Below are 18,666 nucleotides of genomic sequence, written 5' to 3' on the forward strand. Positions count from 1 at the left end.
TAAGACTGAATAAATAGTTTTTCTTTTGGTCACTTAAATGGCATATATCTTCAGCAAGAGCAATCTGAGTGAGTAGTTCTGGCACCAGAAGCCAGAAAGTCGTAGGCTGAAACATCATCTGTAAATAATCAATAAATGTGGCAAGCACTTACTCCTTTTCCAAGAAGCTTTGCGGTAAGGTAAGGAGGCAAAGAGAATGATAGGTAGAGGAGGACTGTGAAGTGCTCTTATAAAATGTGCTGATGAGAAAGGGCCACAAGAGAGGGAGAAATGAAATACACACCAGAATACTCCTTCTTAAGTGTGTGTGTCACAGTCTCTGATTATCTAACGAAATCTTTTCATTTTGAAAAAATGCATAGCACATGTATTTACCAAAGTTTGCATGCCATTTGAGGGAATTACTGGTGTCCTAAAAAACTAATTGTTTCTAGGTTCAAAGCCTTTGTACCAAAGAGAGAGGAAATGAATGATGGGCTAAGGTTCTTTAGAGAAAGAGAGGGGCCAGGATCCAGGACAAGGATGAGACATGCTATCTTGGGATTGAAGGAAGTGTTATCATAATTATTTCTCTTAAAACAGTAAGTGTTTTGGAGACAATGAAGAGAATAGCCTTTACCATATACAAATTGACTTTCTGAGTAGTTCAGCAAGACTCTAAATCTACTGCATAGGTGGAGGGAAGAGGCATTGATCTGGACTTTCTTCCAATCAAAAAAGCATAGGGTTTAGAATTCCCCACACCTCTCATCTATCAGGTCACGTTTCCAGTCAGATATAGTCAGCTGTCTCTCTGTGCTTTGAGACTAGTCTATATCTGCCTCCAGCATATCAGTGGGGATCACATTTGGTCTTTACAAGTTATTTATTTGTATCCTGGCCTTGTACAAATAAAGAAGCAGTGGATTAAATTTGCCACATTTTATTGTAATTATTTGCTTATATCTAGAAAAGAGTTGACAGCAGAGATCTATGTCATTTTTTTTCAGCTGCTAAATGTGTACTAAATACATGAGTTAAATTATTATTATTTTTTAAGTTAATGTATTTTAAGAGAGACAAAGATAGTGTGAATGGGGGAGGGGCAGAGAGAGAGACAGGGACAGAGAATACAAAGAAGGCTCCACACTGTCAATGCAGAGCCAGATGCAGGTCTCAAACCCATGAAACCATGAGATCATAACCCGAGCCAAACCCTAGAGTTGGATGCTCAAACAACTGAGGCACCCAGACTCCCTGAGGGAAGTTATTTTTTAAGTTGCCATGTGGTGAACACAATGAGAAACCTGTCACATACGTAAATGATTTCTAGAAAACTCAACAAAACAGACTCTTAGTAACCATCATCAGTTGAAACTTAATGCTTTCTCTTGAGTATTACCCCTGTGAAAATGTGAACAAGATTATAGACTGGTTAATACCCTGAAACTGAATCCACACTTTACTAGGTATGATTTGTAATAATTAATAAAAGTGCTAATAACAATAATTACCATCTTAAATGCTAACCATGTGTCAGGTGACACTTATGTATGTATAATATATATATTTCTCTGTACATTTCTATGTATGTATCATCTCCCCCCCCCCCCTCACATAGTAACTATGCAAGGCAGGCTTTGTCTTCTCTTTTTTATGGGATAGAAAACAGGTTGCAGGAGAGTGTGTAGCTTGTTTAAAGTTGAAAGTGGCAGAGCAGTAAAGGACGAAAACCCTGATCTTCTTTGCAGACTCTATTCCTGTAACTCCAACAAAACATGCTAAAGGATCAAAGTGCCTTTTCTGATTGGTGCCTGACTCAGAGAAAACTATTATCATTCTAGAGAAATATCTTTCCTATCAGTTTTATAATACATTCTTATAGAGTTAGAAGAGCCTGAGTCAGTGCACTGTTTGCCTTGATTCCCACAGACCCCCTTTCCTTTGGACATATGATGTACATTTTAATATGAATTTTGTCAAGTTGTCCTGTTAAGAGACCCACCCCAATTAAAATGTTATCCAAAAACTGTCATAGTTTCCCTTGACTATTTGACTCTGCCAAACCTGTGATGCATCTGAGATTGTATTCTACTCAGAAGCTAACAATTTAGCCAGTAGCAGTTTCGTATAAGCTGGCAGAAGACATGAGACTCCTAAGTTAGAGACAAAGACCTTTATTACTCATGGCACAATGAACAGCAGGAGCACTGCTGTATATTTGTATCAGTTTTCCTTGTCCCCTAATTCCGTGGGTGCAATGGGCCCAGACAGATGATTGTACAAGCAGTATGTGTTACAGGAGACCCAGAGAGGAACTCTGAGTTTAGGGAAACTGATTCTTCATAACGGGCAGTCTAATGGACCCTATGCTCTGGAGGGAGACATATTTCTATCTTTCAAGCCTGTAAACAACACTGTCTTTTGCTCTAAAGGGGGACACACTATCTTTCAAGTCTGTGTGTTATACAAACATCTGAAAAAAATAGTCTGGAACAAAGGGTAGTTAGTGACTCAAAAAAAAAAGGGCAATTAATGCCTCACTTCACAAGACATGCAGAAATGTAGGAAACCCATTGAGAATTATCTTCCAACAGACTCTAAAAATTCATTTCTCTTTGCAAACATTGGACATTTTGCTGGAAGCTTTTTCCATTTTAATTACTCGGTATACTATGCCACTTAAGTCAGCATTCTTGGTTAGAAACACACATTTTGATCTTATTATGCTGTGGGTATGATTATGTGAATCATAAATGATGGTATGATATGATCACCACCTTAAAGTAGGAGAAACTCTTATTTCTCTTCAATTACATATAATTACCCTTGGAAAATTGTATTGAAAGACTAATTTTATATTGGTGTGTCACTTAATTACACATCAGTAATGACATGAAGAATTCAAAATGTTCTGTAAATTTCCTCCAAAAAAAGAAATTAATGAAGGAAAGGCATGTCTCACTCCAGTATTACCAGAATCAAGAGTTTGTGGATCATCAAGTTTCTTATGCATAAACTCAGGTTGCCTTGCTCAAACTGAGTAACAGAGCTTTGCAAAAGCTCCCAGTTTCTCACTTGGGAGGGTTGTGGGAGCCCTAAGGGTCTGTTGATCATCCTGTTTCAGGACCTTCTTAGATGAGTTACAGGAAGCTCTTTTCTTCCTAGAAGGGAGCTCCAGGGATTCAGCTCGCTTTATTCCCTTCTTGGTTCCTGTGTGCTCATCCATTCAATTCCTTGACTTTTTTTTTTTCCTCTCTCTCTCTCCCTTTCTTTGTTCCTCCCCTCCCTGCCCTCCCTCTCTTCCCCTCCCTCCCTCCCTCCCTCCCTCCCTCCCTTCCATTCTTTCTCTCTTAATTCAAGCCTAATTGCAGACTGTAAAGCAATCTCCCTTACTTTCCTTTTCCTAGCTACTTTGGAAAACAAGCACAGGGATGGTTTTCTATTGGAGGATTTTAATGATAATCACTATGAAGAAAGCAACTGAGATTAACTAAGTAATTCAAATAAGGAAATGACAAAATTGCAGATATCGGACCAAGTTCTTGGTGGGTAAGAATTCTTCAAAGGTTCCCCATTTCCTACAGGATAAGGTCCAAACACCTTAGCCATACAAGTCAGCCTATCATCTATCCTGACTTCTCTTTCTAACCTCGTATCACTTATCACTTGTGCTGTTGCATTTGCCACGCTGTTTCTGGTTGGGGTCTCCCCTGTATTTGTGCTTCTCCATTTTTATGAGATGGTTTTTCCTGTCGTGTTTACCTTACTTATTTTTATTCTTCTTTTAAGGCTCCATATTCATCATAAGTTTTCTGAATTGATCTCCAGGAAGTTTTCTCTGACTATAAGGGATGCACCTATAATATACCATGTATATCTTTATATTGTGATTAGCCCATTAAAAGTATTATAATGTATAAATATAAAATATATTCTTCAAATATACATATGTGTGTGTATATATATATACACACATATTCTGTATGTATATAAAATATATTCTTCAAATATACATATGTGTGTATATATATATATACACACATATATATATGTGTGTATATGTATGTGTGTGTGTGTGTGTGTGTGTATCCTGCTCCTAAGCTGTGGGTCAGTGAGGACAAGTATTTCCCCAGGACACATGGTAGGTATTCAATTATTGTCAAATAAACGAGTAAATACTTCTTTCCAGGATCATGTCTGCTGGCGCCAGTCTCACACTGTATATTCTTCTAATCCAAGCAATTCATTTGCCATCCCTCACTTCTTCTGTGCTTTCACTCATGCTCTTCCCTTGTCAGAATGGCAGTCTCTAACTCAAGCTCCACTTCCTCCATTAAGCCTTAGCTGACAAACTGCCCCCTCTACCACTGATTGAATGAAAGAATGCTCCAGATGAATCTACATAGATACTTCTTTTTTTTTCTACATAGATACTTCTATTGTCACACTTAAAACATTTTTAGCACATTATTTTTTATGTCTTTGCCTCATAACTAAGTAGTAAGCCTTTGAGGATGAGAAGGTTTGGTAATTATTCTTGTCAGCCTAGAACCTATCATAAGGACTGCCCCTTGATCGTTTGTTGAATGAATAGATTGATTATTCAATAAATGGTGACTCTTTACCTATAACATCTAACTTCCTAGCTGATTCAGTAATGAAAGATCATGGCTTGTGCTATCCACTTTTGTAATGCTGAGGGTAGCATTCATCAAAATCAATTTTTATCTTTGACTTCTCTTCTTAGCTAAAACTATAATAAAAAGCAGACTCTGCATCTCTTTTATCTCAGATGGAACATTTGAATTTCTGAAGACCTCTTGAGTAGTTAACTCCTAATTATCCTGGCTTTTATCCAGCCAACAGATTATAATCTCTAGCTGTATATAGTTTTTTGTTTGTTTGTTTGTTTGTTTGAGAAGAGCATTTGAGGAAACTTTCCTAAACATTTGGCAAGAACAATTCATCCAAGAGTAACTACACAAACACTTTCTGAATGGCCACTCTTCCTGGCAAGACCTCTTAAATAGAAATCAAATAGAGAGATAAGATAGACTGGATAAAAGCAGAGTAGCAATTGCATTTGAGTCATTTCTCATGATATGCTTGGTTTTCTTACTATTTAGGAATGCAATGGAAGAAAGCGTGGCATTATGTATTTGTTTAAAAGCCAAAAGCAAATAGTATGTTCTGGCTATGTTTTAGGAAACAAAGAAAACAATATTCAGTTAACAGCCACTTTGACAAAATGTTTAGAAAACCAAAAGTTGGAAGAGATACAATATGTAGTACTCATAAGTTAGACTTGTAGATCTGATGGCTATCTGCCTGTATATAGAATAATCATTCAATATAAACTTGTGTCTGCAAAACATAATTCTAGATATTATAGTGGGCAGAAAACTGAAGAAAGTATGCCCTCTGCATTTCAGAAACTATTATATTTTTAGGGGAGAAGGGTGGGAGGAGCTTTCTTTTCAGTTTTAAAGGGATTAATTTAATTTAGAGCTGAGACCAAGGCTTTTTTTTAATAATATGACAGATTTCACACATGGATAAAGAATATCCAATCATAACTAAATGCATCAAGTAATTACTTGCTCTATAGTTAGTTCTGGCCACCAGACTTGCTTCATGTATGGGTCACAATGTAATGGTTGGGAAAGGCTGAACTGAGACAAATGGGCACCCAGAGGACTTACTCAAACCAATCTTATTTAAATAATTGTTCAACATTTGTTCACAAGAAATACTGAAGAAGATGCTAAAGAAATGCATCTGTGGAGAGAAATCTAGAGAAGTATTTAGCATTTCTTCTTCTTTTCTCCACCAAATCAGCTCTGGCTGAATTGTGTCCCCAACTCAGTCAACAAGTCAGATTTTTAAGGAGATTAGTGGCTACCATTTATTCCTTGAGCATGCTTCTCATTGGGGTAGGCTGCAGAGAAACCGTTTCCAATAACAGAAACTTAGCAAAGTATTATCTTGCAAACACATATGGTACTTTTGCTCAAATTCTTAGTAAATCACTTTTCCCCTTAATTCTGTATTTCCAAAAAATGTTTTATTTTCCCTTATAAATCTTGAACAGGGGGCACCTGGGTAGCTGAGCTAAGTGTCCCGACTCTTGATTTCTGTTCAGGTCATAATCTCAGGACATGTGAGATCAGCCCTGCATCAGGCTCCTCACAGCATGGAGTCTCTGTTTGTTACAAGTCTTGTTTTGTTGTGTTCCTGCTGTTGTATACTTGTGTTAGAGTGTGTAATTATCCACAGGAGTATATTTTAATAGAGTCTTATTTTGAAGATAAAAAGTGGCTGAAATTTTAATCTATTAAGCAAACATGTCAGTAGAGTGGAACACCCGACATTGCTTAGTTACTCTTCACTTTTCGTCAGCAGCCAAGATTTTAGAACTAATAGAGGTCTTCATGAAGCTTCACATATTGTCATGAAACAGGGATAGGTTTTGGGTAAATCTCTATCATTATCGCTATAGCTATATTCATATCTACATTGAGTTACTTTAGGAACATGGCCTGGGCTAAGTGTTTATAGGTTCATTCTATCTATCTATCTATCTATCTATCTATCTATCTATCTATCTATAATCTGTAATATCTCCATTTTACAGTTAATAAATTTAAACTCAGAAATAGTAAGTAGCATTTAGTGAGTAGAATAGCCAAAATTAAAGTGAATTCTCTTTCAATTAAAAACAATAACTCCTTTTTCCCTTCACCCATTAAAGCATATGCCACAAAATACTAATTGGTAAAAAAAAATAATATGAATTTTAAAATTGCCATTTTTGAGGATATATCTCAGTGATTTGTTATAAAATTTGAAGGGAGATGAAACCCTCCTTTAAAACAATCTTGATACCACCCTCCTCTCTTGTCATACTTGACTCCATCATTTGAGGTACTAAGTGACACCGAATAGCAGGGAGAGGGGAAAGGAATCCTACTGTCTCCAAAAGGCACATTATTATTATTTCATTTTTATTTTTTTAATTTACAACCAAGTTAGTTAGCATATTGTGCAACAATGATTTCAGGAGTAGATTCCTTAATGCCCCTTACCCATTTAGCCCATCCCCCCTCCCACAACCCCTCCAGTAACCCTCAGTTCTCCATATTTAAGAGTCTCTTATGTTTTGTCTCTCTCCCTGTTTTTATATTATTTTTGCTTCCCTTCCCTTGTGTTAATTTGTTCTGTGTTTTAAAGTCCTCATATGAGTGAAGTCCTGTGATATTTGTCTTTCTCTGACTGACTAATTTTGCTTAGCATAATACCCTCTAGTTCCAACCACATAGTTGCAAATGGCAACATTTCATTCTTTTTGATTGCTGAGTAATACTGCGGTGTGTGTGTGTGTGTGTGTGTGTGTGTGTGTGTGTGTATGTATTACATCTTCTTTATCCATTCATCCATCAATGGACATTTGGGCTTTTTCCATACTTAGGCTATTGTTGATAGTGCTGCTATAAACATTGGGGTGCATGTGCCCCTTCAAAACAGCATACCCGTATCCCTTGGATAAATACCTAGTAGTGCAATTTCTGAGTCATAGGGTAGTTCTATTTCCATCTTGTTTTCCAGAGTGGCTGTACCAGTTTGCATTCCCACCAGCAGCGCAAAAGAGATCCTCTTTCTCTGCTTCCTCGCCAACAACTGCTGTTGGCTGAGTTCTTAATGTTAGCCATTCTGACAGGTGTGAGGTGGTATCTCATTGTTGTTTTGATTTGTATTTCCCCGATGACGAGTAATGTTGGGCATTTTGTTCATGTGTCGTTGGCCATCTGGATGTCTTCTTTGGAGAAGTGTCTACTCATGTCTTCTGCCCATTTCCTCACTGGATTATTTGTTTTTTGGATGTTGAGCTTGATAAGTTCTTTATAGATTTTGGTTACTAACCCTTTATCTGATATGTCATTTGTAAATATCTTCTCCCATTCTTTTGGTTGCCTTTTAGTTTTGTTGATTGTTTCTTTTGCTGGGAAGAAGTTTTTATTTTGATGTCCCAATAGTTCATATTTGCTTTTGTTTTCCTTGCCTCCAGAGACATGTTGAGTAAGAAGTTGCTGTGGCCAAGATCAAAGAGATTTTTTGCCTGCTTTCTCCTCTAGGATTTTGATGGCTTCCTGTCTTACATTTAGGTTCCAAAAGGCACATTACTGAACTAAAAGGGATTAGTGAAGTAATGGGGAGAATCCTTCTTTAAATCTTCCATGGACATGATTGGTTACTTTCATTTTACAAATAAGATAATGTTAAGTGTCACTTAAGCAGTTTCTGAAAGTCTAGACCAGGTAAGAGGCAAAAGAAAAAGAAAGAATTGTAGGGTATGTTTGCTGGTGTAACAACGGTATAAGGGGGGATCTGACCTGAGAGCTAAGTCTCTCTGTCTAAAAAATCTTCAGTGGGTCTTGAACTGGGGAAACATCAGAAGACATGAAGCCAAAGAATTATGCCTTGTCTTTGAGAGCTGTACCTAGGACTATCTGTCTTGTAATAAAGAAATATAGGACACTTGGAGACTAAGAATTTTCAAAATTAAATATAAGTTATCTGAAGCAAGTTGGATTATAAAATTGGATTATAACAGCCACTTCTAATAAAGACATATCTTCTCCGTAATTTCTTGGAGAATAGCCTCAGTAGTCAGGTGGAGAGATGTAGCCATCAGTTCATAATTCGTTCATTCTACAAATATGTGACGGGTTCCTATTTGACACCAGACACTATAGTAAAACTAGGAGATTCAGCAAAAATATGACATTTTTGACCACTGACCTCATGGATGTTCTCCTTTGAGGCTAGGGTTGATTTCGTATTTTCTCTGCACTATTTGAAATTTCCATCCACCAGAACTCTTTTTAGTGTGTCTTTCCCCACCCCTGCCTTTGTCTTTACTCCTAAGTGTCTACTTTAGTTTGAACCTGTAGGAATCTCAGTACTTCCAAATCTTATTGATTTTAGATGTGAGGAAAACCATAACAATTACTGGACCAGGTGGCACAAGGCCACCATTTCCTCATGAAAAAAATTAAAAACACTCACACTCTGACATTCTTATGAGTGTGTACAAATAATTAAACTTTATAGATGGAAAAATGTAGTTGAGAAAATCAAAACATGCAGCCAACAGTTCTCTGTGTGCGTACAGATGGACTAATGGCCTACAGATTAAGGACTAATCTTTTTTTAATTTTTTTAAAAATGTTTATTCATTTTTTGAGGGAGAGAGAGAGAGAGTGAGCAGGGGAGGGGCAGAGAGGGAGACACAGAATCTGAAGCAGGCTCCAGGCTCTGAGCTGTCAGTACAGAGCATGACACGGAGCTCTAACCCAAGAACCTTGAGATCATCACCTGAACCGAAGTCGGACGCTTAACCGACTGAGCCACCCAGGCGCCCCTAAGGACTAATCTTTAAAAGAAAAATAATACTAAAAAGAGGTTAGAGTGGGAGAGAGCCAACGCATAAGAGACTCTTAAAAACTGAGAACAGACTGAGGGTTGATGGGGGGTGGGAGGGAGGGGAGGGTGGGTGATGGGTATTGAGGAGGGCACCTTTTAGGATGAGCACTGGGTGTTGTATGGAAACCAATTTGACAATAAATTTAATATATTGAAAAAAATAAAATAAAAAAAAGAAAAATAGTACTAAGGGCTAAATACTAGAGCGTGCATCTTATAATAGGTTTTAAAGAACATCAAGGTTGGAAACAGAGAAATCTGAACCAGGGTTACATCACTTTTGAATATAGGCTGGCAACAAAATAGTAGCCAGGCATTCCAGCAAACGTGGGGGCTAGGATGAAATAACAAGTCAATAGAATGTGGAGAAACTAAGGAAGGTAACTAAGGAAGGTAAAAAGATGGTAAAATGTTAAGCTGAGGTCAGTCATAATAACTGGAATTTCTCTCTGAAAGACAAATGGCATAAATCAGGCTAACTACTGACCCTGAGTTTTTAGTTTTATTAGGTTTAAAATTGTGACCCGGGTCTTAGCTTTGGCGATTGTACTCTAGCCTCTTAATATAGTATTTAGCTTGGCTGCCTAACAAATACCATACGTAGGTGCTTAAATGACATTTTTTCTCATAGTTCTCAAGGCTGGGAAGTCCAAGACCAAGGTATGGGCCCATTCAATTCCTCCATGAGGGCTCCCTTCTTGGCATGCAAGTTGCTGCCGTCTTCTGTGTTCTCGTATGGCTGAGTGAGTGAGGGGGGGGGGGAGTGCAAACTCTCGGGTATCTTTTTATAGGGCATTAATCCCATCATGAAGGCTCCCTCCTCATGACCTCATCTAATCCTAATTACCTCTCAAAGGCCGCATCTCCATATATAACAATGGGAGTTAGGGCTTCAACATATGAATTTGGTGGGAAGTGGGGCACAGTTCAATTCACAGCATTCTACCCCTGGTCCTCCAAAATTCATGTCCCTCTCACATACAAACTATTCATTCCATCCTAATATCCCCCCAAATCTTAACTTATTCCAGCATCAGCTCCAGAATCTAAAGTCCAGAGTCTCATCTAAATATAACCTAAATTAGATGTGAATGAGACTTCAGGTATGATTCACCTTGAGCCTAAATTCTTCTCCCACTGTGAGTCTGTAAAACCAGACTAGTTATGAGCCTTTACAATACAATGGTGAGACAGGCATAGGATAAACATTCTTATTCCAAAAGGGAGAATAGGAAAGAAGGAAAGGATGACCGGTGCTGAACAAGTCCCAAACCTAGCAAGGCAAGTTCCATCAGATCTTAAAGCTTGAGAATTATCCTCTTTGGTTTGATGCTCTGCCTTCTGGATCCACTGGGGAGAAGGTCCATAGCAACCAGTCAAATTAATTCACTCATCTGCCTCACTCCATGTCCATGTCCTTTGAAAATGTACAGCCCTCTCCAAGATGTTTGGGAATTTTTTAGGCTTAGGTTCTCACAGAGTCTGACTGTGACACTATCAGACTGTAAGAAACTGGCCCTTGCACATTGCATTCACGGGCATGTTGAACTGTACTGAAGGTTTTTGGAAGTATTTTAAGGAACCCGTGCAACAAATATAAAAACATGAAATTGAACACTAGTCATTCTATTCTTAAAGTATTCTTTAGCCATCCCGTTTCAGGCGGATTTCCACTGGCTGATTTCTGGCACTGTCCCCACTTCCACATATCATCCCACTTGTTGGTCCTTCATCTTCTCTGTTCTCCCCCTTTCCTTTCAAGAAGAAAACAAAGCATTCTCCTTGTAACCTGCATTTGCCTTTCTTATCTTGTATACTGTCGACATCGTCTCCCATGCTTCCAGTTTTCACCCTCTGCTTCAGATAGCTCATCAAATTATTTTCTCAGAAACACTCCCTGCCTAGGAAGAATTATAGTGCCAACAGTTAAGATACGTATGATATTTTGATGAATTACATGTGATTCTTTTATATAATATGAAAAACTAGAGAAAAGCACAATGAAGAAAGATCATTTCTGATTCCACCATTTCCAGATAGATTATGACGTGTTAACAAACCTGCATCGTTCATTATCTTTTTTTTGTAGTTTATTTTACACATTTATATATGCAGGTATAACAAAATGGAGTAATACTTGGCAAATTAACTGATCATTTGTTTTACTCAGTTAATGTAACTGATGTTTTTCAATGCCATTAGATGTGTTTGTAATCACTATTTGACTATTTAGTATTTAACCATAAGAATATAGCATGCTAATTGGTCCTCTACTATTGCACGTGCATGTTTATTTCTACATTTGTGCTAATATAGGCAGCACTTTGAAACACATTCTCAAATGTATGCCTTTGCTCTACATATAGCCACAATGATTTTTAAAGATAAATTCCTGGAAGGGAGATAGCTACATCAAAGGATATTTGTTGCTGCCTTGAATAGCGATGCTAAAGGCTTTTCAGGCAGCCCAGCCGGAGATAACCCACCTTATGTTTAATGGGGCCGTGTCCTCTAAGCAGAACGGGGCTCCAGTGGGTCTCTTGCAGAGTGAATCGGAGTCAAGAGTTATTTATTGTGGTCAAATGAGGTTAGAACTTCAAAGTGAATCCTGTTTTTTGATGACCTAGGGACTGGGACAAGGCATTTTTTTCATGCATGTCTACCACTCACAATGTATATAAATTCCCATAGAGACATACACTGCTTCTCCCACCCCATATCAAAATGCACACACTCATACACACATACATGGTGGTTCACGTTGGACACTACAGTGACTACAGAAGATGCTGTTGTTACTTTTAAGCAGTTTGAAGAACTCTTTCAGTTTATTTATTTTTTATTTTTTTAATGTTTGTTTATTTACTTATTTATTTATTTAAAGAGAGAGTGCAAGCAGAGGAGGAACAGAGGGAAAGGGAGGGAGAGAGAGAGAGAGAGAGAGAGAGAGAGAGAGAGAGGGAGAGGGAGAGAGAGAGAGAGAGAGAGAGAGAGAGAGAGAGAGAGAATCTCTAGCAGGCTCCATGCTGTCAACACAGAGCCCAAGACAGGGCTTGAACTCACAAACCGTGAGATCATGACCTGAGCTGAAATCAAGAGTTGGACACTTAACCGACTGAGCCACCCAGGCATCCTAAGAACTCTTTTAACGTTTAATTTTATTTTAAAATACCCTTTTTCTTTCTGAACATTTTTGAATTGTGCAAAAATCACCCTTTCTCCCAATGGCAAATTTAAAAGCGAATTTACACGTCAAAACGTAGAGGTGTTTGCGTGAAGTGGTACTAGACAATTGTTATCAGTGCAGTATCTGTAAGTATCCTCTCAGATGAGTAAATATTCCCTGTTGTGTCAAGTGCCTTGTAGTTGCATTACATCCTCCCTCCCATTAAAGTACCACTTAGTACAATGGGGTGCAATTAAGCCAATAGAGCGTTGGTGATCTGAACGGTAGCTCACTTCCAAAGTGCTTCATTTACTCCTGTGTGTTAATAATGGATGGTTTCCCCCTGTTATGTTATCATGGGTTACTCAATAGTAAGAAAATATTTCAGGTCTAGACTAAGTAGTATAGAAATTATTATGTTTCATTAGCATATTTTTAATTCAACTTTTCTGCAAACAGAGCCTTCATTTGTCATAATCTTTTCTAAGGACTAATGTAACGATATTATCCTTATGTAGTAGATTCTAGTATTTTGGGGGGGAAAATGATTTCTGGATGTTGCCTTGAATGTATTTTATTCTTCTCTTGTGTTTTGTCTTTCAGCTTGAACCATAAATTCATACAGAAGCAGCTGTTTCTACCTTAAGTACAGCCCAAATATATTGTTGATGCTCAGACATATTAAATAATGATTATAACAATAAAAATTTAGTCCCATGGGAACATTATTAAATTTTCCTCTCTCTTAGATTACATGTCACACTCTTGGTAATATGTGATAGCTGGGTGATTTATGTGTTCTCAAAATTTTAAAATATTTCACTATCTGACTTTATAGCTTTTTTTTTTTGCTAGGTTTTCAGTACTTTCTAACCTGAGAGATTTAATTTCTTCAATTTTTCTACCTAAAGATTGATATGAAATGCTTTTCAATATCTTAGCCATTTTCTAGTTATAATAAATGTTATGCCCCTCTTGGCTTATTAGGTCTATTTTTTCTCAATTATCTTGTCCTCAGTACAGAGTATTTATAAATTCCATCTTGTTGCTTTACTCTTGTAGCTAGCACTTTATCCTGCTTTATCCTTTTCCTTTAAATTTAAATTAATGCTATGTAGTCTTACTTTTAACTTTATTTTTAGGACCTTTAAATCAGTAAATTTTTGTTTACTTTTCTTGAACTTCTATCAACTGTCCTATTTGCTTTGTAATAGAAACTGTACATAATGCTCCTTAAAGTTTTACCCTTAAGATAGAATTCAGAATACTTTAGTCATTTCTCAAACTTTTGTCTTTAATATAACCCTTCTCTGGACTGCCGGATTCCCTGATGCTTCTCCTTTATATTTACATATTTAGAACCTTCTTAAGTTTTGCAAGACGTAATCTGTGTTAAAAAACAACAGGCCCAAAATGGAGTTACTTATACTAAGTGCCATGTCACCAAACTAAGACTTAATTACAGTTTCAGATCTCCCAGAAATAAAATCTTGAAAAAAATTTTTTTAACATTTATTCATTTTTGAGAGGTGGAGAGAGACAGGGCATAAGTGAGGGAAGAGCAGAGAGAGGGAGACAGAATCTGAAGCAGGCTCAGGCTCTGAGCTGTCAGCACAGACCCCGATGCAGGGCTCGAACTCACAGACCATGAGATCATGACCTGAGCTGAAGTCGGATGCCTAACCAACTGAGCCACCCAGGCGCCACCAGAAATAAAATCTTTAACTAGTCAATCAAGAAATAGCCTGGTCATAGGCTCATGGGTGGCTCAGTCAGTTAGGCATTCAACTTGAGTCATGATCTCGAGGTTCCTTGAGTTCGAGCCCTGCATTGGATTCTGTTTCTCCATCTCTCTCTGCCCTGCCCCCTTAGCGCTCTCTCTCTCTCTCTCTCTCTCTCTCTCTCTCTCTCTCGTGCATGCTCTCAAAAATAAATAAACTTTAAAAAAAAATTAAAAAAAAATACCCTGTTCAGCACTAGTTAGGTAATCTGCCTGATAGACTCCGCCATCCCCTAAAGGAAAGTGACTCGGCAGTAATCAACCCACTTTTTTGCCTAATACAACTTCCTTGTTCCTGCTCCCTTCTGCCTATAAAAGTGGCTCATTTCATACAGCTGCTCAGAACTCCTTTCTATCTGTTAGATTGGACATGCCTGATTTGAACAATTTCTGCTTGAATAAATTCTTAAAATTTTTAATTTGCCTTAGTTTATCTTTTAACACCTGATTCCCTCTATTTCCCTTTTTCTACACAGATCCCAACATGAACTTTTGTGGAGTAGATAGAATTAGTTTCCAGGATTTCTGGCTCAGAACATGTTAGGTGTTCACCTACACATATGCATTGCCTTCCGCAGGGATCTTGAAAAGAACTTGAACCTCCAAGTGTGGGGCCTAAACAGTAGCACTGGCATCACCTAGAAGCTTGACAAAAATACAGACTCTTATTACAGAACGAGACTGCATTTCACAAGATCCCCAGGGGGTGCCCACACACATTCAAGTTTGAGAAGCCCCTCTTGGGTTTTACTCAGATGTTCTTTTGGAGAGCTCACTGGAGAGTCAGAGGGATCCTTTCCTCATGGGGGGCTGAATTTGGACCATGTTGAATGGTTGGATTTTAATTTTTTTTTAATTTTCATTTATTTTTGAGACAGAAATAGAGTGTGAGCAGGTGAGGGGCAGAGAGAGCAGGAGACAGAATCCAAAGCAGGCTCCAGGCTCTGAGCTGTCAGCACAGAGCCAGTGTCTGACTCAGGGCTCAAACTCATGAACTGCAAGATCATGACCTGGGCTGAGGTCAGACGCTCAGCTAACTGAGCCATCCAGGCACCCTGAATTGCTGTATATTAAAATCAATATATGGCTAAAGCTAAGGTTGAGGTCAAATATCATTATAGAATGCTGGGACACAACATTAAATTTGAAATTTTACCAAAATTTAAAAATATATTTATTAATATTAATTATGTACATTTCAAAGCTCATATTTCTATAATTTGATCTTATAACTCAGGAACAATGTTTTTCAGTACTGTCAGTTTCTAGATTGCTCCTGCAGGTACTCTGCTACATGTTGGTGCGGTAAACAGATGCTTCCTTCTACTGACGCCCACTGGAGAAACAGATATGAATCTTAAACTTATGACCTAAACAAATTAAATATCTAAAAATATTAATAAAGTTTTTAAGGTCATTTACTTTAATGCTATGAATGCTAATGGAGAAATAATTCTAAAAAATTAGAATCATAATTTCATCTGCTTTCTACTTACTTATCTGTTATTCTACTTTATATTTAAATTTTCATAAACACTGTTGATTCAAAAAGTACGTAATATTCTTCTCAGGTTTATCTATTTAATTCTCTTAATATCTTTACTGGCTCTCTTTCTTTTTTTTGAAGTTTCTTTATTTCTGAGAGAGAGTGAAAGAGAGAGAGAGCGAGAGCGTGCGCGAGCGAGCATGAGTGGGGGAGGAGCAGAGAGAGGGAGACACAGAATCCAAAGCAGGCTCCAGGCTCTGAGCTGTCAGCACAGAGCCTGATGCGGGGCTTGAACTCAAAAACTGCAAGATCATGACCTGAACCGAAGTCAGACACTTAGCCGACTGAGCCACCCAAGCACTCTTATACTTACTGGCTTCTTAACTACTCTTTTAACTTTTTGAAATAAAAAAAAAACATGGTTTCACTTAAAATGAAGAGCTCATCAGTTATGTTCTAGCAACAAAACTACACAATTATATATCACTGTGAATTTTTACACATAAAATGTAGATTTTCACCATGTAGGATATCTTTTTTTTATATATCTTTATTTATTTTTGAGAGAGAGAGACAGAGTGCAAGCAGGGGAGGGACACACAGAGAGGGAGGCACAGAATCTGAAGCAGGCTCCAGGCTCTAAGCTGTCAACACAGAGCCCAACGTGGGACTCGAACTCACAAGCTGTGAGATCATGACCTGATCCGAAGTTGGATGCCCAACCGACTGAGCCACCCAGGCGCCCCATCATGTAGGATATCTTGAGTATTTTCCTATATATGATGAAATTAAATATTCAGATATTAACAAAAATATAAACATTCTTTGTAGTCTTCATGGTTTAGTTGCTGATTGAGTAATATGGTCACCTACTGTATTCACATTGTCATTGATCATACACAATTTCTGGGTTACCAGAAATTATATTGAAGTGTGCATTTAGCTCAAGATGAAACTGTGGAGTCAGTTTGGGCTGAATAATAGGCCCTAGCCAAACACCACCATTTCTCCTATTCGTTATAGAAACTACAGTTTTATATCATGCCTAGTGGAGCATTTTATCAGCAACACCAATGGTTGTAACTTTTGTGACATGCACACATGAACACACACACACACACACACACACACCCTTCTTACCATATGCTTTAGGTTTTTAATGTATCCATGTTTATTCACCTTGATTGCAAAAACAGAGAATTGAAAATCTTTTCCTCAATAAAACTGTGCATAACAAAAACTTAAAAAAAATATTTCCTCCTCTCTTTTTTTAATATAAACTTTTCCAAATACACACATATTACCAGAATTAATTAATCCTTTATTTAGAATGAAAACCTTTGAGCCAGTTTACAAAACATTGAAGGTACTTGTTTGTTCAGATGTACTTTGCATGTTGGCTTTGGTCATTTTTTCAATTGCTAGTATACTGAATTTGAAGTTCTATAAATTGTGAAACTACATTCAATCTTGCATATAACTTATTAATCATTAAAAAGGACTATTTGATTTTTCTAAAATAAATTTACTCAATTTTTTTCAAATTTTCATGGACTGATTTTAAGTCCTACTTTTGAATTCTTGAAGTTGCGCATTTGAAAACAAATAAAATTACTTATGTTCCTTGAAAGCTCTACTACTCCTCCTCTGAGGAGAATCTGTATTTATCATTTTGATTGCCATTATGATAACTTTGATGGTCAGTTGGACCACCAGTGGGAGACAAGAAGCAATGATAGACTTCAAGTTCAATAGTTAATAATCATCCCATGCCAGCTAATTAACTTAATTTCCAAGGTAAAGTGTTACATAGATTTCTGTGACAAATAAACAAAGTGAGATTAGGTGACTAGGCATTGATTTCACAGAGATTCAAGATAAATTATCATCTATCTATACAAATTGACAAGTATCTAAAGCAATCAAATTAATACAATACTGATAAAGAAGAATGTGGAAATACCAGATGCCTATCAGCTACAGTAGCCAACAGTATTGGCTGTCAAGTGACCTGAAAGGATGAAAATTGCATTCATTTTGTTATAAATAGAGATATTTGCATTGGATTGAAAATGAATTGGCAGGTTAAGACATTGCCAGTAGTGAGCATTGCAAAAGTGAAATGGGGAGCAAGAAGTAATATATGTTAAGCAATGGTAACATTAGATGTTCAAGAATAGCCCAGGCATCAACTAAAGTCAGAGTTTCTTATATCAAAGAGAAGTAGACAGAGGATATGGGTTATATTCCAGCCTTGTGCTGTATTGACTATGTATTGAGAATAGAATAATGAGTGTATTTATTTTACATTAGCAAGTGATCTTTGGCAGCATAGGGATGATGATAATACAAATCTATCAATTGGGGGTTACTCATAGAAATAAATGTAGAAGTCAATATGTGTACCAAAAAACAATGACCAGTGTGGGGCAGGGGTTTGGTGGTGGTAGTAAAATGGAATCAAGAAGGTAACATATTACCCAAGATATTATCAATAGCTTTCACAATTTATCCATTATATATATATTTTTAATTTTTATTATTTAAGCATAGTTAATACACAGTGTTACATTAGTTTCAGGTGTACAACATAGTGATTTGACAATTCTATACATTACACCTTGCTCACCATAAGTGTGGTTACCATCTGTCATACAATGTCATTACAAAATTATTAACTATATTCCCTATGCTGTTTTTCATGTCTGTGACATTTATTTTATAACTGGAAGTTTTACCACTTAATCCACTTGACCTTATAATTTTTTT

Source organism: Prionailurus bengalensis, chromosome F2, assembly GCF_016509475.1.
Source record: "Prionailurus bengalensis isolate Pbe53 chromosome F2, Fcat_Pben_1.1_paternal_pri, whole genome shotgun sequence".
Classification (NCBI taxonomy): domain Eukaryota; kingdom Metazoa; phylum Chordata; class Mammalia; order Carnivora; family Felidae; genus Prionailurus; species Prionailurus bengalensis.